The sequence below is a fragment of the Mastomys coucha genome, unplaced genomic scaffold (genome assembly GCF_008632895.1).
Source record: "Mastomys coucha isolate ucsf_1 unplaced genomic scaffold, UCSF_Mcou_1 pScaffold16, whole genome shotgun sequence".
Classification (NCBI taxonomy): domain Eukaryota; kingdom Metazoa; phylum Chordata; class Mammalia; order Rodentia; family Muridae; genus Mastomys; species Mastomys coucha.
In genome coordinates this window covers 34,160,846-34,179,719 of record NW_022196898.1, presented here as the reverse complement: position 1 = coordinate 34,179,719, position 18,874 = coordinate 34,160,846, and the positions used below count along the sequence as shown (strand labels likewise).

Genomic DNA, 18,874 nt, shown 5'->3' with positions numbered 1-18,874 from the left:
ATCCCAATACTAAGACTTCTGAGATTCCCCCAGTTAAGTGCCCTAAAAGACCTCCAATGACCTCCAATGACCTCTCCTTAGGATCGGAGGTGCCTCTGAGGGAAGGGATCAGATTCTACTAGCACAGAACTGAAGGCCACAGAGTCAACCTGCCCAGCCTCTTCCAGCCTTGCGTTCCTAGGGAACATCAATGGAGCCAAACTTTGCATCCTAATTGGGCACACTTCTACACTGGGAAGAAAACAAGGTGAGAAGCCTAGTTCACATAGGTATCCACAGGGAGGTAATGGGCCGACAAGGTCAAGCGTAGGGTCCTACCTGGTATGAAGTCTTTTGCTACTCTTACTATGCTATGTGGCTTACATAAGCCTCTCTGTGCCTCCATATCCAAACTGAGAGGAAAAGGGTCTCACAGAGGAACTATATAGGGTTGCACATGGGAAGAGTGCACATCAGATATCCTCTAAATGTTCAATGCTCTGTATGTTAAATGATTAACAGCCGATACCACAGCAATCAAGGGTGAGCATGTCTGGTCACCAGGATAGGCGGCCATCTGTAGCAGGGACTGTAGAACCAGACCTGAGTTTGAATATCACCTGAGACCCATCTTCAGTGCCTTGTCTGACTTCCCTCATCTGCTCCATGTGAACGAGTTCTCTGCCTGGGCAGCTGCTGTGAGAGAAACAGGAGGAGACACGTGAAGGACTGGGCACAGTGTCTGGCGTGTCCCTGATGTGTGGTCCTGTGAGCTCCCGACACAGCCCAGCTTGGGGAGAGTTGGGCTCGCGCCAGGATCTTTTGAGGCCGAGTGCTGCTTCTGTTGTTTCTGGGGTCTGCTTTGTGTTGCCAGGCTGGTCGTGGCAGCTGCTGGGCCTGGGGTCATCAAAGCCTTTGTGGAAGTTTCTAGTTTCCTCCAGCATCTCCCTCCTGCTGGAGAAATCCCTGCCCCTGCCCATGGAGTCTGTGTGTTTTGGGGTCACGCCACAGGCTCTCTAGTGTTAGAGCTGTTTTGTTTCTCCTGCAAGCCAATCAACAACAAGCCTTCTGCTTCCCTACTCCATCATGGCTTCTAGCCTCTGCTTGCCTCTGCTGAGGTTGGATGCTTCTCCTAGAAGCATCTCCACTACCTCCGCTCTGTTACTCTTTGTGCTTGGGTTGGGCCACCCTTCACCTAAAAAGTGTCCTTCTGTACCCTCTAACCCACTGACACCTCCTAGGTCCAGCCTAGTCCCATCATTCTCAGAGAGACTACCAGCTCACTGCAGGTACCAGAGAAAGCTCATCTCTGCATCTCAACACTCACTGCCATAGTGTGCCCCTCAGAGGAAATGTGTGCCTGAGTGTTCTCTGTGTGGTCCTTCTCCTTCTCTGGTGAGCGAGCTCTGTGAGGACACACACAGAAGTGTAGGCATGACTTTTTTGCAACCTACTTTTAAGAAGGGTTCAACCTCTCCTCTAGCCCACCACCCTGCAGAGGCAGTGGAAAACAAAGGTTATTAGGATCTGGGGAAAGTGGATCTGTTCAACAATAGTTCTCTGGGGGTGAGCTCGATCTTCTTTGGCAGCAGTTCAGTCCTGTAGCAAACATCAAATATGACTCAACAGCTGCAGACCAGTCCTCCAGGCAGGCAGATACCTCATACAAACCAGCGGCTACAGTCCGGTCCTGTCAGCAAGCAGACATCAGGCAGCTGTAGTTCAATCCTGAAGAAACTGCCAGGCTCCCCAACAGGTCTAGGGCGAGGCCATGGAGGCAGCAAGCTGCCGTTGGAACCTCACAAGCAGTTTTCTTGGACAAGTTTCTCTCAATGGCAGCATTCCCACAAGTTGAGCTCAACTATGCTGTGTAAGGTGAAGCAATACATACGTGTCTTTAGTGAAGAATAGGGAGACGAAGCAAACCAAACCAGTGCTCAGGGCTTGTCTCCCAACATCTGTGGGGTCATGTTTATATCTGCTATATCCAAACATCCTCTTACCTGTGTCTGCCTCAGGAAAACAGTCTTTCTTGTGTTTGCTTTAGCAAGACACCCCTTCACCTATGGGTCCCAGCCAAACATCATTTGACGTAACTGACTTTCCAAAGAAAGAAGAAGTTTCCACTTCATAGAAGCCCACAGATAAAAAGGGGCTCTGGCAGCAATATGCTTTTGAGTTTTTACGCAATATAATATATACATATCGGAGCCCAAAGAGGTGGAAGAAGAAATGAGATCCCCTGGATATAGAGTTACAGGCAGTCGTGAGCTGCCAGGTGGGAACCTACCTCAGGTCTTCCCTGTACAAGAGCAGTAAATAGTCTTAACTGCAGAGTCATCTCTCCAGCCATATGAATTCAATTAAACAAACAAACAAACAAAAAAACAGAGTTGAGTCCATAAGAAAGGTATAAAGATGGTATAAAACACAAACCTTAGCCTTTTTAATTCTTTGCTTCCAATGAACTATTCATGAGTGGTCCCTTCAGGATTTGAACCTCCGCACACATGTTAGAGACTATGGCTCTCATGCCTGTATAGTGTGACTTCTCAGAATGGGGCCTATGTGAGAGCTGTGGCCCCTTCTTTAGAAGGGTTTCTTCAACCTGAGGCCAAGTCTACCTCTGCTAGAGGACTTCAGAGAAAAAAAAAGTGTGATGGATGGTCCACCTCATCAAATCTGAAGCTCTTAAAAATCCTGCCATCAGGAATTTAGTCATCCCATGGAAGCCTTTGGCACAGATAGAGAGAATCTGTTTTTACAATACATTCATGGGGAAACATCCACATTGTTTAAAGGAAGAGAAAAATAAGGTACTTAAGAAAAAAGAAAAAGACATGTTATTTCTCTTCCAGAAATAACAACGCTGCCAGCTTCCTGGGGTCATGAAATAATGCTGTTGGCAATGACATTGAGGTGTTCTGTCACAGTCTCTGTAAACTTCCTCTCCCCCTGGGCCACACTTTAAAGTCACTGCTTCTACGCCCCGTTGGCACAGACATAATGTATTATTTGTTTACATGTTTCACTTACTAGGCTAAGGTGGGAAACTAGTGATGCATTATGAGAGAGGAATGTAGTGTGCTTGTGTGTGTGTTTAAGACACACACACACATACACACACACACACACACACACACACACACACACACACGGAGACGGAGACAGGGATGAGGTGATACTGTAGACTGTAAACATTCATGCTCTTTGAAAGTCTCAGGGGAGTCTGATGCATTCTGAGCCTCCAACTTGTCACAGCCTGAATGGCCTTTTCAGCACAACCAGAGCCTCCTTGAGCTCTCGGCTTACACCCAACATGCCTTGAACCCCATAATCTCTTCTCTTTCTCTGGGGAGTAGGATAGGCTTGGGGAGCTGCAGGACTCTGGTGATCACGACTCCTCAACCCCTCCTTCTACTCACCATCCTTCGGAAGGATCCAGAAGGGACCTGTAACAATGACCACAGCACTTTCCTCCAGGATACTGATCTCAGGGAAAAAAATGAGATATTATTACCCGTCGTTTATTTCCACAGGAGGCCTAGAGAGGTCAAGGGCATAAAGAGTGAGTCCAGGACTAGAGATATGACTCATCTATTAAGAGTACTTGCTGTTCTTCCAGAGGACCTGGGTTTAATTCCCAGCACCCACATGGCAGCTTAGAAATATGTGTTACTCTAGTTTCAGAGGATTGGCTTCATAAGGCAATGCATGAATGTGATGCATACATGCAGGCAAAACATATCTCTCTCTCCATATATATACATATGTGTGTGTGTAAAATGTCAAGGAGTGAATGCAGACATAGAAAAAGAGGTCTATAGCTTATTCAATCACTCACAGCTCTTTGGCCTGGGGCTCAAGCAAGTCACCAATACTCAAGATGTTCACCCCTAAAGGACAGAGGTACTTGCTTCCCAGGGCTGCTTCTGAAATTAGAATTGTGGGAAAAAAAAGATTTAGCAAGGGCTGGAATGTAACAAAAGAAAATGAACTCAGTCTATACACACACATACACACACACATACACATACACACACACACACACAGAGAGAGAGAGAGAGAGAGAGAGAGAGAGAGAGAGAGAGAGAGAGAGAGAGAGAGAGAGAGAGAGAGCGCAAAGCCCTTAGTAGAATGGCAGGTAACACACCTGGGAGGTAGCTCAATGGCAGAGTGCTTCACTAGTCTACACAGGACCTTGGGGTTAGTCCCTAGCACCACTAAATAAAGTTTTAAAAAACGAGTGTTGCCAGTATTACTGGTGTTTTTAAAGCACTATGCTCATCCCAGCTTTAGAATGTTGAAATAGGACTCAATGGCTGTTCTTTGGCAAGCATGGATATACAATAATAGGTGACCTCTGCACATTAGAAACCACTGAAGTCTTTTGCATCTTCACCCACATATTCAACACCACAGACCTGTGTGACACTTACTATAAATTTACATCACAGGCGAGGAATACAGTAGTGAAGACCATTTAAGACTTTTTTTTTTATTTTTATTTTTTTTCAATTTCCTTGCCTTGAGCTAGGGCCCGTCTTTCTCTCTGATAGTTGAGTTCAGTTATTCTTTGGGTAGAGGCAATCAGGTCCAATGGGATTGGCAGCTTGTCCAAATTCATGAGAGACAGAAATCAAAGCTACTCTGAAGGCTGCATCTGTGTCCCTGAGATGATGTGACCAAAACACCTTTGGGGGGTGGGGTTCTCTGAACCCAGGCAGGTGCTAGACAAAGAAGCAAAAGTGTTCAGTAGGGGGCGCCGGAAAGCCCGCATGGTAACTCAGTGTCTGGCTAGGGACCCAGCCGACAGGGAAGGGCTTGGAATTTAATCCTCAGCATTCCAGCCAAGGTTCCTGTGACATAATAAAGCCCAAGGAGGGATCTCGAGTGACTTGTCAGCAGAACCCCTAGAGAGATGTTCTATAGATAGCTAGGGTGTGTCACGGGCTCAGTCCCTCTAGTTCTTTCATGCCTGGGCTGGGCAGTGCGGTGTGCAGCAGGTGGAAGGGTGCAGACCCACCAGGCGAGGGCCCAGAGGACTGCAGGGCTGGGAAAAGTGTGCATGGGGTGTGTGTGGGAGGAGCGCAGGCCCAAGAGGGAATTCCAACTATGGCGTTTTGGAGAAAATGTTTTATTTGCCCCAGATGACCCCACCCCACGTTAGGGAGTCGGCTGCAAAGAAGAAATCCCAAATACAGAGCTTCACACAGCCTTTGATGTGGGCTCAGAAGATTCCGTGGAACGCGCCAGGCTCTCTTTTGGGGAGAGACATGCCAGGAATGTTGGCGTGCCCCCGTGCTGTGATTGGAAGTTGCTGGTTTTAGTGTTCCCTCATTTGCATGGTTGAGCGTCCAGCGCACTGTTTCTCACCATAGAGACTATTTACCTTTCCCACTTCCAAGCCAGCACTGGTCCTAGCAAAAAAGCCACATAAATACCGGCAGGACAGCAGAGACTCTGGTCATTACTATATATTTTTCCCGCCCTGTTTGCTGGAAGAGAGAACTTCTCAGAAGCCATGCATATATTTTATGTAAAATAAAGCTGAGCTGCCAAGGGTTTTAACAATGTAATTTCATCATAGAATTATGGGCTTTTCGGTTTATTCTGCTGTCAGGACCCCAAGACAAAAATTAATTCATGTAACTGGTTCAAATCCAAGTCCTATTTTGTCTATCCTCCCTTATGGGTGAACTCAGCCACTCTGATTGCCCAGGCATAAACGGTTGGGGTATAAGTTGCAAAAAAACCTGCCTTCGTGTATTCACTGGCTTTAGAATCAATTCATTCACGAGGGGCCATATACTGTCGTCAAAAAAACATGCACATTTGGGCCAGGATTTATTTGAACCCTGGGTTGGCAAAACCAAGAAGACTAAGTTCTTATCTCTCACCTGTAGTAAGTGGCTGTTGGCACTGGGCTCTCGGGGAAGCTGGGATAAAATGGGTTTACAACTGATGGGATGGTTGAACTGACTTCCTGTGAAAGGTCTGTCCCAGGTACCTGGATGGACTTGAGATTGTTCCTGAGCCCTTTGAAGGTCTAGGAATCCTAGCCACTTCCATTCAGAAGCTTCTCTTTTTAGCCCTTAAATTCCTCAGATGCTCCACATATGTGAATTGTATTCTTCCCAGCCCCTACCCTGTCTGGAATCTCAGAATCCCCTGTGAGATTCTAACCCAGCACAGCTGCCTGCTGCAAACAATTTAGGGAACATGAAACAGAAAGGGCTGCAATTCCACAGCAGGGTTAAGAGTGAACTTGGACTTGGTGGATTCGTGGGTATGTTTTCTCCTGCAGGATTAGAAGCAGGGGTCTGACTGGAAGGATCCTGTCCTCTGTACACCCACCAGGCCAGAGACAAGGGCATCCTCATGCACATGGGTTTCCCTTAAAGCCAGTTTACTGCAGCTCCTCTTCAGGGGTGTGGGAGCACTTCTCTGCGGGCGTGAACGTGGCTTTGCCTATGAGCAGCTCTTCCGTCTCTTCATCTCTCTAAGGGATGGCTTAGGAGCCTCACCCACACTGTTAGCTGTGACCCTGAGCAAAGAATCAATGTTTCTGAACTTGTTTATTTTGAAATCTGCAAGATGGAGAGAGTAGAAAACAGTTCTGTAAAATAAATGGGTCTGTAGTGTATGAAAGCCTCTCCCCAGCCTCTGGCCCAGAGCACAGAGACTTAATGCTGAGATCTGAGATCGGGAGGTAGAAACTGGCTAGGCAGCTGGGGGTCAGGGTGGACCAAAGAAAAGGAACCACTTTCTTTCTGGGCTGAAACCAGCAATGGTCATTGGGCCTCTTGGCAGCCTCACTCAATGTTTTGGGGCTCTTATCTGATTCCTAAATGGTTTTAGGGTTACCCCCTGGAGAGAATATTAGGGAAAAAAGTCTCAGGCAAGAAGACAAGAGAAAAGAATCTCTGGCTTCCAAGGAGACCTAACATTCCAGCTGGGCTTGGTCCTACACTTAGGGCCAGAAGATCGCTGTTAGGAAAATGGGTTCAGCTTAAAACATGGCGGGCTGGACTTTTGCTTCCTAGAATCCTGTGTTTCACAGAGCTGAAGAAGTTTATAGGCCACAGCCCTACAGGGTATAAGTCTTACCGCGTGTCTGAATGGTTTTTAAAAATGATTCAGAAAATTGTAACTTTCATAATTTTCTCCTATGTTTTCTTCTTTTTTTTTTTGGTTTTTCGAGACAGGGTTTCTCTCTGTAGTCCCGGCTGTCCTGGTACTCACTCTGTAGACCAGGCTGGCCTCGAACTCGGAAATCCGCCTGTCTCTGCCTCCCAAGTGCTAGTCTCCTATGTTTTCTTAAGCACACCTACCCTAACACTTTGGACCCCCACCCCCTCACCCCCACACTCCCATCCCCATCCCCTGCTCCCTAACCACCCCCACCACCAACATTTTGGACTTCCTTGATCTTTGTTTAAAGCACCCCCAACCCCCATGTGCCTGCTTGTCTGCCACATGCCTGATCTTCCTGCCGATTTAAACTGCCATAGGCTTCTTATTTCTCACCTCCAAGCTCCACTTCTAGGCAGATGCCGAAGTTTTTACAGGTTGCCCGCCCTGAGGTTTCTTTCATACTCTAATAAAATTTCTTGAGCTTGTGTTTGAGTCAATTTCTAAATTCTTTTATTATTATCCAGAAGGGGACCCCCAGCTCCTCCCCACCCCCGTCTCATCAGGGCTGTTATAGCAGGGCCCCAGACCTTAGCAAGACTGACGCCATGATGGAAGTGCAGTCAGGCCTTGGAACCCAACATAGAGGCCACTCCACCCACCAAAACAAGAGTAAAGACCTAATCCATCAAAGCCCACAGTTCTGGGAAAGTCTCTAAATGTACTAACCTTGCTTTTTGGTTTCTGTAAGTTCTGCTTCTGGCTGAGTGTTGTCAATCCAGGATGTGTTTTTTGAGCTTAAAAGTTCTTCCAGAGAAAGGCTCAGGATTACTCTGGGATTCCAAACACCCAGTGTAGCTGTCGGCTGGCTAAGGTAGGCTTCCTATTGGCTTGAACTAGTGTCCAAGGGGGTCTTCTCTGATGGCTACCTCACAACACTGAAACCACCTCAAAGGAATAAATTATCTTAGAGGCTATGTTCAAGCAAGCTGCAGGCCTCACCTACTCCACCCTCATCTTCTATACATACCTCTCTCTGGACCTTTCTTCCAGTGCATTAAATTAGACAATATAAGAAAAGATGTTTTTGAGTTTCCGGATATTGCCTTTAACAATCAAAAGGAAATTTTATTCTGAAAAAAAAAAAAAAAGATTTTTGGAGAGGCATGAAATGTGGTTGCAGTATTTCTCAGCTGGAACCCCCAAGGGGCCCAAGTTGCAGCTCATCAATAGTAGAGTTCAGAGTTCCCAAATAGTCCTTGGCCACTTGAAATGGGGAGAGAGTGACATGTTCCACAGGTGCTGGAGGATCTTGTGTCAGATTGTAGAGACACCCAGGTGTAGCTGAGGAGCTGCAGCCTCTGACGGGTGCTGGCGGAGTTCTGCATGCACCCTGTAATGGCACTGGTGAACCTCTGCAGTCCCCAGCTTTCCCTACTCATTTCACTCAGCTTTTTCCTAGGGCCATCTTCTCTCCTTGTAAATATTTTCCTCTCACCTGTGCAGGGGAACTGGGCACAGTCAGTTTTAGGAGCTGTGAATGGAGTTGAATTGATTTGCAGGTCAACTCTGCCTCTGCCAAAAACCCAGAACAGATCTTTGGAAGGATAGAATGGCAGCTGCAGGGGGAAATAAATGGAAGCATGCTTGTTTTGATCTCTACGGCAGGCACCATGCCTGGTAAATCCTGTGTGTTTCTCCATAGCACCCTGTCTAGTTCTTTCTAGTGATTGACAGCCCATAAATAGCATGGTCCCATCTCAGGTTCAGGAAAAGACTGAGGGCTGAGGCCTACAACAAGTGGAATTCTCTCTTTTCTCAGCAGTTTCTTGTTTGCAATTGACACTATCCACTATCCCTGAGGGTTATGTATCGATATGAAAGATGCTACATAAAGTAGTCCCGGGATAGATAACTTGTTTAGGTTGTGATCCTCACAGAAGCTGAGACTCTACATAATAAACTTTGATTCATTCCCAGTACCAGAGACACTGACAACGATGCTGGAAACCACTGGAAACCACTGCCTTCATATTTGCAATGAGGCGACAGGCCTCTTCTAAGTCTCTTGACCTTTCTGGGTTTGCATTATATAATAGGTCTTTGCTCCTTTCATGGCTTTTTCCTCCCCAAAACTCTCCCCTGAAAACCAAAACAACCATTCTGTTCATACACAGCAATGTATTTCTTAGACAGAGACCTGAGCAGAGATTAGATTGTCCATCTAGACAGTTTCTCGTTACACTCTGCCTGTTGATGGAGTAGATTCACTTATTTAAAGTTGTATACATAGAAAAGTTTTGGATTTGGCCAGGCTGTGCATTAGTCACCTCTAAAGCAATGGGTTTTTTTTGTTGTTGTTGTTTTTAATTTCAGCTTCATTTGGAAGCATTAAAAAGTTTATGTGTTAGATTGCTTCTCAAAATGTTTTCTCTGCATGATTACTTTTCTCCACCCAACCAAGATTCACAGTGTTGCTTTGAGAATTTTATGCTCCAGCTTAAGATACAATGTTCCCTTCATCACCAGAATGGAGTGTTCCTTTGACAGCTCATCTTTGACTGCATTTTTTGCAGTACCAATGAACACACGAGCAACTGTCCCACATACAGCTAGGCGTAAGTGCAGCAGAGCTGTGTGGTGTGGACTCTGGCACTAATTCCTAATTATCCAAAGGTGTCTAGGTAACTAAAGGGGCATTTGAAGAAAGGCCAAAAGGCAACTGTTTTGAGTATCTGGCATCGGAAATAATATGGACTTTCAGAAACCAGTGATAGCTACTGTCTGTAAAATTAACTGTTATTCACCTGATGTAATTGTAGTCTCCAAGGCTTACTGCCTCCATCTGCTAACCTAGGTCTAGTCCTGGAAGCTTCTAGCCCCTGTACAGTCTTATCTAGACCTAGGATGTTTTCAGTCTCTGAGACTTACTGCTGAATAAACTTACCCCTTCCTAGTTCTTTCTGAGCTCTGGCTGGCTGATTCAACTCAGCTGTTCTGGCTTAAACTCCCCCCAAAGCTGACTGATTCAGTCTGGCTTCTCTCTCTTGGACTCTCCGGAATTGCTCTGCTTGGTCCCATACTAACTTTGTCAATATGTTCTAATCTTCTGGCTCCTTCTCATTCTCTGGCTTGTTCTGCCATAATCTATGTCTACCTTGTTCTCTCTTCAACCTGTCTCCATAAAACTCTCCCAGTAAAGTGTCTCCTTTCCTTCTCACTCTCTCTGCACTGCTCTCTTAAGTAGCTTCTCTCTTTTCCTCTCTCTTGTGAGAACTGGGCGTATCCTATTCTGTTAAATCTTTCTCTGATTTGTCACTTTGTCTGCCACTCAATTAGACATCACTTTCAAACATGGCTGCTTTCTTCTACAAACTAACTTTATTCTTATTGTTTGGGATTAAAAGTGTGTACAAAGAGTATGTCTGTATTCCAGTCAGAGGGATTAAAGATGTGTGCAAAGGGTTGAACCACACCACAATTAGAGTCAGGTTCTTCAGTAAACAACACAATCTTGGGATTCACAGTGTGATCCAATAACCTGCAGCCATTGCTCTTGGCCTCTCCAACTGAGGAGACATTAAGTCATTGATCCAGATCCCTTTCCTCCAGCCACACAGCTGTGGCTTCCTGTAAAGTCCAGATCATAGCATGTAAGTAAGGTTAAGGTGGCAAAGTCTGACAGTGATGTTATGGCACAAGTCAAATTTGACCTGCAAGCTTTTTAACCATTAGAGAAATAAATACTCAAGTTAGGCATGGTGGCATAGGCCTATAACCTCAGCACTCAGGAGGCAGGAAGATCATGAGTTTGAGGCCAGCCTGGGATACATGGCAAAATCCTGTCTTCAAAATACCCAAAATGGGGCAGAAGAGATGACTCAGTGGTTAAGACTACTGACTGCTCTTCCAGAGGTTCTGAGTTCAAATCCCAGCAACCACATGGTGGCTCACAATGGGATCCAGTGGTCTCTTCTGGTGTGTCTGAAGACAGCTACAGTGCACTCATATGAGTAAAATAAATAAATCTTTAAAAAAAATACCCAAAATGTGAAAAAAAAAAGGCTATCCGGCAAGATAGCTCAGTGGGGAAAGATGCTCATTTTCAAGGCTGATTGACATGTTTGTTGCCAGGACCCACATGGTGGAAGGGGAGAACTGACTCCTACAAGTTGCCTTCTGACTCCCACATGGCCCCACACTGGTGGAGTATACTACTTCTATGGCGATGGTAGGGTTGGAGAGATTACTGGAGGCTGCTCCATGTGACCCTTTACCTGCCTTCACCTTCTCTGAATAACTTCCCATCCTATCTCCACTACTTCATTCATTGATTTGAAGTTTTCTGGAACCTTTATGGTGTTTGAGGTACTCAACTAGGAATCAGAGATATTACTTCTGAGAAAACCTGAAGCTATGCTTGTTCTCGCAGAGCTGATAATCTACTGGGAGAGAGACATAAAATAAGAAAAACAGCACTACACATAGAAATACAACCATAAACTGAGTTACATGCCCTGAAGGGAAGTTGAGATCTATAGAAACTTAACCAAAATTGGTTATGCAGAGAGAAAGCTATGGTTGTATTGTAAATGTTTATAGTATTTTAATTAATTGTTTGAAAATTATCTCAATGCATACAATGTATTGCTACTGCATGGTTAGGTTTTTATATCCTTGTCTCCACATGATTCTAGCTATTGTTAACAGGACAATATATTCAAATTATCTATGCTTATTTATCAGAATTGTGTCTGCACTCACAGGGACATTAAGCCATTTTTGTCTGTGTACACCAGGTTCTCATTCGATCTACAATTTATGGATTCTTTGCACACACAGACGTCACACATTCTGCAAAGTTTGTCTTCTCAAGGAATGGGAGTCCCTTAACCAGATCATTCCTCATCTTTGAGTGCTTCTAATAGCGACTGTGAGGCTCCTCAAGAGAGATCTTCAAAAACCCCAGCTTCCTGTTAGGGTTCACACTATGCTAGATAAATACCAGGTGCACTGCTCTCCGTACCCACTGATGATCAGAAAGCACTCTGCCTGAAGTAGGTTTGGTGAGCAGAAGAAAAAGAAAGAAGGGACAGTCTTCGTGGTGACTGGAGGCTGAAGCACGCTCAGAGCATACCACAACAGGACATCATGTGACCACTCAAACAGGACCTATGGCCACTCCAAACCAGCTGGATCCAACATGGCTGACTGGGAGTACCACTGCTCACTCTCCTTTGCTTCATTGTAATGGCATGCCTACCAATAGCCTTCAGAAACAACTGTTCCTGTCATACCCCTGATGCCATGACATATCGACAAAACAAACTCCCTCTACCCCAAAGCAGCCTTATCAGAATAGCAAAGTGGGGAAGGGAACAAATGGAAGAATAGTCTTTATTTAAAAAAATTCCTGAAATGTATGAACACACACACACACACACACACACACACACACACTCACCACATCTTAACTCATAAATAATCTGGTCCACCATTCAAGTTTGTCCTTAAAAGGAACCATTCAAAACCACTGAAACCCAGGAGATGCATATCCACTTCCACACTCACTGTGAATACCTTTACTCCATAGTAAACCTCCCTTCCAATTGTTTATTTCACCTGTTCCTAAACTTTTTTCCCCATAGTGACAAGAACCTGAAAGAACTGGATAGTAGTCTCAGTCAGTATCCTGCGTCACCCCTGACTCCTGCACAGTCCGTAACACCCTGTCTGCAATTTAGACTTTCTCTTGCCTTCTGGCAAGGATAACTTCCCTTTGAGCTTATCTGATGGATATCAAACCTTATGGCCAAAGCTACACCAAGATCCTTCCCACATAGTCTCAGAGGAGAAGCCAGAAAGGGCTTCAGCTTGGCTCTCATCACTCCTGAGCTTGACATTATTGGTCTCTATTATTTTACCAACTCTCAACTAGATGACTGCATGTTATACCCCAGAAAGAGATACGTATTTCTTCCGTAATGGCTTCTTGGCTATGGATATGGTCTATAGTTGTTTGATTTACGTTCCCTGGTTACAGTCTTTACTGCTTTTTGTCAGGATCCATCATTTGCAGTAGATAGTTCAATATTCTAATCTTTCTTACTTAAGCAAGGAGTAATGTATTAAGGCAAGATGCTTTGTCAATGATGGGAATGGTCCCATTTGATAGGCAGAACCACCTAAGGAGGAAATGAAGAATCCAGCTATTGACTGCCATGGCTTGTCTTCTCCAGACAGGAAAGAGATTTGGCTTGTGTATTGTACAGGGCTGCACGAGGCCCTTCAGATCCTTACCTAGATCCAGTAAAGAAAGATCTCTGCATGTTAAATCCTCAGAGGGCAGAGACAGAGTCTTTGCAGACAGCCGTAGCAGCCGCTAACCCAGTAGGCTCACAATCACTCATAAAGGGCAAGTAGTTTGCTTGTTTGCGGTACTGTGGATCTAGCCCGGGGCCTTATGCATGCTAGGCAAGTGTTCTAGCACTGATCTGTAGCCCCAGACCTAGGAATCAATAGTTCTGGGAGGATATGTTGAGGTCACCAAACCAGACAAGAGGATAAAAATAAGCTTTAAAAGAATCATGAAGGATCCAAAGGCCTAAGACACAAAGGATGATGAGGACCAGGCAGAGGAGAATCCGGGGCAGGACCTTCAGGGGCCTGATGTCTGTCTTTGTTCCACAGAACTGGGTCCTGTGTGGTGGGATGGACCAAAGACACATCCAGAGAGCACAGTCCAAGCAGAAATGGGTCTAAACATACTAGAACAGCTTTGGCAAAAGGACTCCTCATTTTGCTATAGAAAAATCCTCCCACTTGTTCGAAGTATTAGCACGGTTCAATGCCTTCTGCAGAGACGACACTGAGCACGGTCCAAACATGTGCATCACACATTTGTCTGTCAGATGGCCTACTTTCAGCCCAGTTCCATTTTAATTTAAATTTCATCAATGTCTCTCACGGCATTGGAAGTAACTGAGAACTTGCTGGGGCAGATGCCCGCAAAGAACACAGGTAAAGCTACACAGCACATTTGCATAGTGGTCCACTGCCCACCAGTCACTCTCCCACCATCCTGCCCCAGGAAGTCCCCGTGGGCCATGGGCTCTCTGGTGTGAGCTGAGATAATTCACTTTTTCTATCCCCACCCTGCCTGTCATGGATAATTTATGTATTTTGTCATTATGGTATTTTTATGGCATGACAGTGAAATACCTTTCTAGAACTCACATTCAAATCGATTAAAGCAGTAACTATCCCAAGAATAGATTATGTTCTTTATAATGTTAAGAGCCCTCCCCTGCACCCAGTCCCACCCTCATTATGTTTCCCCCACAGATGACAGCCTTGTAATTAGTTGCTGTTTTTAGTTCTTGTGGCTTTTTCTCATCTCTGAATGGTATGTTTACGCTGCTGTGTCTTGATCACCCACCTTAGTAGACATCATCTCTCTGCTTCCATCTGTGGAGAAGTTGTGATTCATGGCTCCCACTCCCTACAAGGTTTTCAAAGTCTTTGAAGACAGAGAAAGGCAGTTTTCTTTCTCGGTGGCTGCAGTAATGATGGAAAACCCTTTAAGTTCTACCCCAGTCAACAGTCAATGATACGTTTGACTTATTTTCCTGCAAGACAAGAGTGTGCTGTCTGTCTTTCCTCTACCCTTCTCTCTCTTCAAGCCCTACTAACTCTGTAACCACAATTAAATTTCCCCAGCTTTGTTTATAGGCTGATTCTAAAAACTGAAAGCCAGAGTGCACTGTTTCCATCCATTACAGCTATGTAAATATTGTTGATTACAGAGCAGGTAGCAGGCCGTGATTACATTCCTGCTTCCCAGTTCCAATGTCATGACCCGCGTGCCACTCAAAGAAAACTGTCCTTAGCATCTAGCACAGCCTTCCTCACATCCATCCGAGGGCTAGATATAAGTCTACATTTTAGTGACTATTTGGATTATGACTTAGTTGTAGAACTTTCTGGTTTTTTTTTTTTTCTGGAGTTTCTGATTGCTTCTTTTCCCCCCTTGTGGATAGATGTTTTTCCTTTATCTCCAGGGCCATCTTTTATTCGTGTCCACTTATTTCTAAGAACAGAGTTCAGTCCTCTTAAAAAGTAGCCCTCTTATAATCTGCTGATATTCTTCTTTCATTCAAACATATCTCCACTAGCTGACAACAGGCATCCAGGAATTTCCTGGGTGAGTTTAATCACATCTTATATTAAAAAGGCTTTCCTTTCCTGGGAGTTTTAATTTATTTTTCTGGAGTCCGTGCACTCAGCTTCTTGAGAAGGAAACTGCAAATAAAAATCATTCTTAACCATTGGGGTCTGACGCTCTGATGTGCTCACCTTCCAACGCCTGTTTGGTTTGATAGAGCATTCGAGTTTCCAAATGATCTCTTCTTGAGACTTTCAAAGGCAACGCTCCTCCACACTGTGGTTATAAATTCTTTCTCCTTCCAGAGCCTTATTATTTCTTCTCTTTAGATACTTGCAGGCTCTTCTGGCTTCTGGTTCTGACACTCCACGGTACATCAGACTAGTCTTTCTTGATGAGGATTTGGTAGATCGGTGTTGATCAGTGTTCTGAAAGCTTCTAGCCTCCTTTCTTCCCTGCTCCCCCTGGTTTAGATTGCCATTGGTTTTTATCTCTCTGGTTCCTTCTCTCTTTGGAATTCCTAATAGCCAGTGCCAGGATTAATTGTGGAGTGTCTTCTCCCTTTCCACTGTCTTCTTTTCCCTGTGTGTTCTGAAAGGTCTTCCTTGCCTCCAGTTTCCATCATTTCTGTTGCTTTCCTAAGTTTTCAATCATAATTTTGAAATTATTTGTTTTATTTTTGATTGTGGTGTTTGTGTGTGTGTGTGTGTACATAAGTTCAGGTGTTCACAGAGGATAGACATGTTGGCTCCACTTGAGCTAGAGGTACAGGCAGCTGTGAGCCAAACTGATAGAGGTGCTAGGATCCAAACTGGGATTCTCTGGAAGAGCAGCAAGTGTTCCTGTCTGCTAAGCCATATCTCCAGCCCTTCATCGTACTGTTTTTCATTTCTGAGGATTTTTTTTCCTGGTCTCTGATTAATGGAGTCTCCCACCCTTCTTCCCTTCCTCCCCACTCCCTCTAGGAGACAACTCCCATTTCCTTGAACTTGCTTCATTGTTTCTTTCACCAGTGACCCTTTTTATCCTTCACTCCTGTACAAATGTGCAGGGAACCAACCAGAACCAGAAGGTAATCGCAATATGGCAGCCATATTGCTCTCCAACTCTTACCATAGCTTTGAAAGTAATGGCTAGCCATGGAGTTCTGGGGTAGGGCAGGAAAAAACCTACCAAGAGTCCTGAAACAGCTTAAAGCCTATGAATTTCTGCTCTTGAAATGTGGAGACCTGAAAGCATGGTGTAGCCTTCCAGCCTGCAAGACCAGAGCCTGCCCTGAGCTCTTCTACCTGCTCTGACCAGCAACACAGTACCAGCTAAGTGTTCATGACTCTCTTGATTTGGGGGTGGGGGTGTTGGAGCTGTATAACATGCTCTTTCTCTACACCGTTAGTAGAACATGATACCTAAAAAGTTGCCAACACCAACGGCAGATATAAACTAAAACACCAGCACCATAGCATTGGGATCTAGTTAGCATAGTCAGAAAACAGAAAAGATTAAATTAAATAGTATACACTAACAGTCTCCAAGAATAAGAGTCTTTGGTATACAAAGAACATTTATTGTACACATATTAAACTAGTATTACTGTTTTCCTTTTTATTAGAATTTAGAAATATTTTTATGAGTCCATTGTGAATTTCACACAGTGAGTTTTGATCATATGTATCCCCCATCTCCTAACTCCTCGCAGAACGGCCTCCCCTCTCTACCCACTCAACTTTGTGTCTTCTTTTCTTTGAACATACACCAAGTCCAGCTCGTGCTGTTGATATATCCTCCGGTGTCTGGGCATGGTCAATTCACCAAGGAGAAATGAAAGGAAATTTCCTGTCCTTCTCCAGGAAGGTATCAACTACCAGTGTATCTACTGAGCTACGGGTGGGACTTCATGGCCCTCTCCTCCTTCTATGCTGGCACTTTGGGTTGAGCTTGCACAGGGTCAGGTGGACCCTGTCACAATCTCCTTGAGTTCTTATGTGCAAGTGCCTTGTTGTATCAATAAGATTTACCTTTAGTCTCCCACTGCTTCTGGTTTTGATCTGCTCCTCCACCCTGAGCCCTGAACCTTGGGAGGAAAGGATGTGATATAGATGTCTCACTTAAGGCTGAACATTCCAGAGTCTCTTACTGCCTGCACACTGTACAGTTGTGGGTCTCTGTTAATCATGATCTTCTGCAAATGGAAGCTTCTCCAGATAAGACAGATTTAAAGGGGGTATGTAAGGTTTTGCAAATATCTAATGAGATGTAAAGAAAATGGTGCCCGTCTTAAAGAAATGTCATTTTATTTGCTATCGCTTGCTGTTTAAATTTTACTTCTGTGTACCAGTGACAATTTTAAGTACTTTTGTTTACAAATGTTAGTCTACTCTTCACAACAAGCTTAGAGGACTGTTTTAGTCATGGAAGCTCAAGTTGCACCAGGGAAATAGCTGTCTTCTAGAAAGTTCCCACTTGCTTTGGGATTGGAATTGTGAAATTCCAGTCTGTGTGCTTGATGTAGATGTCTCATTCCTTAATTTGTTTTAATTAACAAATACAAAATGTATCTATTTCTTATGTGCAACTTGATTTTGTCAATATGTACACATTGTGACCTGGCTAAATTGGGCTAGTTAACACACATATATTACTTCGCAGACATTTTTGTGGGAAGAGCATAAAGTCTACTCTCAGCAATTTCTGAGAACTCAGTTCCAACTGTTGTATAAGACCGCTTAAACGGTTTACCTCTGGCTGAAATTTTGTATCCTTGAATTCCCATCTCCCGAGTTTCCCCACAACCTCACCCCCATTCTCTCTCTCTTCATTACTCAGTTAAAATCTTTTAGATGGCTCATGTAAGTAGGATAACGCAGTATTTGGCTTTCCATGCCTGGTTTATTTCACTTAATATAATGCGCTCTGTATACATCCTTCATTTTGTTGTCATCGTCGTTGTTGTTTTTAAGACTGAGATTTTTTTTTGAGACAGATTATTTCTATATTTGACTGTTGTGAATACTGCTGCCGTGAACGTTGACCTCATTTCCTTTGGGTGTACACAGGAGTGGGATTGCTAGATCACATGGTAATTCTAGTCTGAATTATATTGTTCTCTGTTCTGGCTCTACTAACGCTCCTCACTCACAGTGCTAGGGCACCACATTCTCCCCAACACATTTACATTTGCCTTTACAATTACAGACACATTACCTGGGGTGAAGTGGTGGCTCATCGCAATTTTAATCTGTTATTCTCTCATGATTCGAGGCCCACTCCACCCTCAGCCTGAAGGTAGTTTATATCTGTGCTTTTGACAAATATTTTTTTCAGGGTCCTATGGTGGCTTGAATATGCTTGGCATGGGAAGTGACATTATTAGGAGGTGTGGCCTTGTTGGAAGAAGTGTGTCATCGTATAGGAAGGTTTTGAGGGCTCCTAGTGCTCAAACTCTGCCCAGTGAGGAAGAGAGTCTCCTCCTGGCTACCTACAGAAGAGAAGTTTTCTCCTGATTGCCTTTGGATCATAATATAGAACTCTCAACTCCTCCTCCAGCACAGTGTCTGCCTGGGTACTGCCATGCTTCCCACCATGATGATAAAGATGAAG

General features: G+C 44.5%; 2 long non-coding RNA genes across 2 annotated transcripts; both read right to left on the bottom strand.

Annotated features, from left to right (window-relative positions):
- Positions 1-4,452: 4,452 nt before the first annotated feature.
- LOC116094097 lies at positions 4,453-6,484 on the bottom strand. Its single transcript, XR_004119971.1, has 2 exons — positions 5,880-6,484; positions 4,453-4,709 (listed from the first exon to the last, which is right to left on the bottom strand). It is a non-coding gene; the product is annotated as an uncharacterized LOC116094097 (long non-coding RNA).
- Positions 6,485-7,975: 1,491 nt separating this feature from the next.
- LOC116094095 lies at positions 7,976-14,736 on the bottom strand. The gene is made up of 3 exons (XR_004119970.1): positions 14,552-14,736; positions 8,144-8,246; positions 7,976-8,061 (listed from the first exon to the last, which is right to left on the bottom strand). It is a non-coding gene; the product is annotated as an uncharacterized LOC116094095 (long non-coding RNA).
- Between the last annotated feature and the right edge of the window lie 4,138 nt (positions 14,737-18,874).